We start from the raw sequence: 4,047 nt of genomic DNA on the forward strand, positions 1-4,047 counted from the left end.
GAAATTTGCTAAATAAATTAGGAGCTAGTATATTCTCAGGACAGGGGAATCCAAGGAGGTAAAGAATTCAAACAGAGAATGCATCTATTTGTAGCCCCAGATGGCCCACCTGCTGGTCATCAAAATGTTCCCCAAGACATCCCCCAGGAAATTAGAGAACCGGTAGATCCTGCAGTTTGAGATACCTCGGTGCCAGGAAGGGCAAAACTTGTTCCCCCAATAAAAATATGGTTAAGGCCTGGGGAAAAATACCCCTGGAAAAGACAATATCCTTTAGATGCCACGTGCCTGGCCTTAGAGATCTGCATGGGCTGCGCTTGTGAAAGGATCAACATGCCTTTGGCTAGCGATTCCAAGATCCTTCCTTGGAAATGAAAAGAAAAAACATAAAAAGAAATGGCTCGGGGCTTCCCTGGTGGCACAGTCGTTAAGACTCCGCCTGCTAATGCAGGGGACACAGGTTTGAGCCCTGGTCCGGGAAGATCCCACATGCCGCAGAGCAGCTAAGCCTGTGCACCACAACTGCTGAGCCTGTGCTCTAGAGCCCGTGTGCCACAACTACTGAGCCCGCGTGCCACAGCTGCTGAACCTGAGTTCTAGAGCCTGCGAGCCACAACTACTGAAGCCCGCACGCCTAGAGCCCGTGCTCCGCAACAAGAGACGCCACTGCCATGAGAAATGAGAAGCCCACATACCACAACGAAGAGTAGCCCCTGCTCGCTGCAGCTAGAGAAAGCCCACGCACAGCAATGAAGACCCAACACAGCCAAAAGTAAATAAATAAAATTAATTAATTAAAAAAAAAAAGAAACGGCTGGTTCAAAGCACAAATTCTTATTTTATGGATGTAAAATGTCCAGGTTGCTACAAGATAACCACGGTTTTCAGCTGTGCTCAGACAGTGGTGCTTTACGTAGGTTGTTCAACAGTGTTGTGCCGGCCAACAGGAGGAAAGGCCAGATCCACAGAAGGGTGTCATTTAGAAGAAAGCAACACTAATGTTCCACACAACTTCCTGAATTTGTGTTCTATCGCAGAAAGCCTTATCAGTTCAGTAATTCCAGTTAATCTACCAAGATAATGTAATTATGTTTAATTCTGTAAGGTATACAACAGCACTCTTCTATCTGGGTTCAGTTTTTTAATCGAGTTTTGATTATGGGGGAAAAAAAAACGCACAATATCCTTTAAAGCCTGAAGCCCCGAGAGGAATCCAACCACTGCTCATCAAATTCCTAAAACACAAACTCATTAGGCCCTGCCAGCCCCTTGCAATACCCCAATCCTCCCCGTTCAGAAGCCTAACAGGGAGTACTGGTTTGTGCAAGGCTTATGAGCAGTGAATGAGGCCGTCATCCCTATTCACCCACTGGTGTCAAAGCTATACACCCACCACACCCAAGTGCCAGGGGGCACACAGTATTTCTGTTTTGGGCCTCACTGATGTATTTTTCTGTATTCCCCTAAATCCAGACTCTCCATGCCTTTATGCCTTTGAATGGAGGGACCCTGACACCTGGAGGCTACCCAATACACCCGGACAGTACTTCCGCAGGGTTTTCAGGACAGCCCCCATCTTTTTGGAAACACGTTAGCAAGGGAACCGAGGGAATTGAGCCTTGAGAAGGGAACTCTGCTACAATGTGTTGATGATTTATTGATAAGTAGTGAGACCAAATAAGATTCAGATAAAAATACTGTTATGGTCCTAAATTTTCTGGCAAGAAGGGGATATAAAGTATCTTCAACCAATATAAAGTATCTTCAACCAGCAACAGTTTCAATATTTAGGATTGGGTTTGACCCCAGGGGCACCAGCCCTTGCCATAGATTGAAAAACAGCAATTAATGCATTACTATCTCCAACCACAAAAAGGCAACTCTGAGGCTTTCTCAGGATGGCTAGGTTCTGTCGTATCTGGATTCCAAATTATAGCCTTATAGCAAAACCCCTATGTGAGGGTCTAAAGGGAGAAGAAAGGGAACCCCTTCAACGGAATAAGGACCACCAGCAGGCCTTTGAGACTCTGAAGACTGCGGTGAGTAGAGCACCAGTGCTGGGGCTTCCAAATTCGCACAAGCCCCTTACCCTACACGTTCGTGAGAGGTCAGGGATAGCACCACGAGTCCTGACCAAAAAGCTGGGACTGGATCAGAGACCAGTGGCTTACTTCTCAACACAGTTGGACTCAGTGGCCCTGGGATGGTCAAGCTGCCGGCAGGCAGTAGCGGCCACATCCCTGTTGGTAAATGAGCTTCCAAGCCCACCCTGGGACAACACTTAGGCGTGTCAACCCCTCATCAGGTACAATTTGTGCTGGAAGTCAAAGGACATCATTGGTTGACTGGAGGAAGGTTAATAAGATATCAGGCCCTCCTATTGGACGCCCCCGGCATTATCTTAAAGGTGTGTCAAACCCTGAACCCAGCGACTCTGCTTCCAGCTGTCTAGAGTGGAGACTTAGTGCATCAGCATAAAGAGACCATAGATGAGCCCCTTGACAGTCCTGAGGTCAAACAGTTTACTGATAGGAGCAGTTTTATAGAAATGGGAACCCAAAAGGCGGGGTATGCCAGTTAGTCTAGATGAACGGAATCGAAGCCAAGGCCCTGCCCGCCACAGACATCAGCCCAGAAAGCTGAACTAATTGCATTAATGAGAGCTTTGCAATTAGGGACGGATAAGAAATTAAATATTTTTACTGACTGTAAATATGGGTTCCACGTGCTACATGCTCATGCTGCCATTTGGAAAGAGCAACGTTAATCGCTACAAATTCCCCCATAAAATATAAAGATTTGATTCTGGCTCTTTTAGAAGCAGTGCAGCTCCTGACCCAGGTAACAGTAATCCGCTGCAGGGGCCATCAGAGGGGTGGATCCCTTGCAAGTCAAAAGAACAGCAAAGATGATCAAACTGCAAAACAGGCAGCTCAATTGCAAGAGCCTGAGCAAATTATGGCCCCAGTGATTGGCCCCCCTGAACTCCCTAGCCTTCTCCAGTATTCCCCACAGGAACAGGAAAATGCTGAGAAACGGGGCTATGAGAAGAGAAGCACAGGCCGGTATAGAAAGGAGGATACGGTTCTAATTCCTGAGGCCCAAAAATGGAAACTCACTAAGAGCTTACACGGTGCCACCCACTATGGGAGGGATCACTGCGGGACTTGATGCAAAAGGCTTTTTCAGGGAAGGGGCTTAAAAGAACAGTAAAACAAGCAACACTTGTCTGTGATTTATGTGCCCATAATAACCCACAGGCCCATCCAATCCCCCCTTCATTACTCAGGCCAATTCAATGCCGAGGGACATATCAGGGGGAAGACTGACAGTTAGGTTTCACCCAAATGCCCCCGCGGTCAGGATATAAATATCTTATGGTGTTTGTCAATACTTTCACAGAATGGGCTGAAGCCTTCCCCATCCAATCTGAAAAGGCTATGGAAGCCTGTAGGTCCCTTTTAAAAGAAGCAGTTCCTCGGTTTGGACTTCCAAAGTTCCTCCACAGTGATAACGGGCCTTGTTTTATAGCCAGAATCACACAGGGGCTCACAATGGCCCTAGGGATAGACTACAAACTACACACCTCTTGGCACCCCTAGTCTTCAGGGAAGGTAGAGAAAATGAACCATCCTTTGAAGAAAACCTTAGCAAAACTCTGCCAAGAGACTCATGTACCCTGGACCAACTCGCTTCCTACTGCACCCCTCAGGGTCCATGTAGCCCCAGGAGTGGTCTGAGGCTTAGCCCATCTGAAATGACCTATGGGAAGCCTCTTCTTACTACTGACATTCTACTGGATGAGGAAGTGAACCAGGCCCTGAGATATATTATTAATCTAGGACAAGTTCAGGAGGCAATCCAGGACTGTGCCCACAAGGCACTGCCAGCCCCCACTAACACTACAGAGGAAGGAGCAGGGCCTTCACAAATAAACCCCGGGGACCAGGTTCTTCTTAGAACTGGAAAGAGGGGTCCCCCAAAGACCAACGATTGCTAAAATGGAAGAGCCCCTATAAAGTAATTTTAACCACCCCTACTGCTGTC

General features: G+C 47.4%; 1 pseudogene; it reads left to right on the forward strand.

The window, feature by feature from the left end:
• The first annotated feature begins 333 nt into the window (after positions 1-333).
• On the forward strand, positions 334-1,138 carry LOC117198288 (40S ribosomal protein S27-like; annotated as a pseudogene).
• The last annotated feature ends 2,909 nt before the right edge of the window (positions 1,139-4,047 follow it).

Source organism: Orcinus orca, chromosome 10 (assembly GCF_937001465.1).
Source record: "Orcinus orca chromosome 10, mOrcOrc1.1, whole genome shotgun sequence".
Taxonomy (NCBI): Eukaryota; Metazoa; Chordata; class Mammalia; order Artiodactyla; family Delphinidae; genus Orcinus; species Orcinus orca.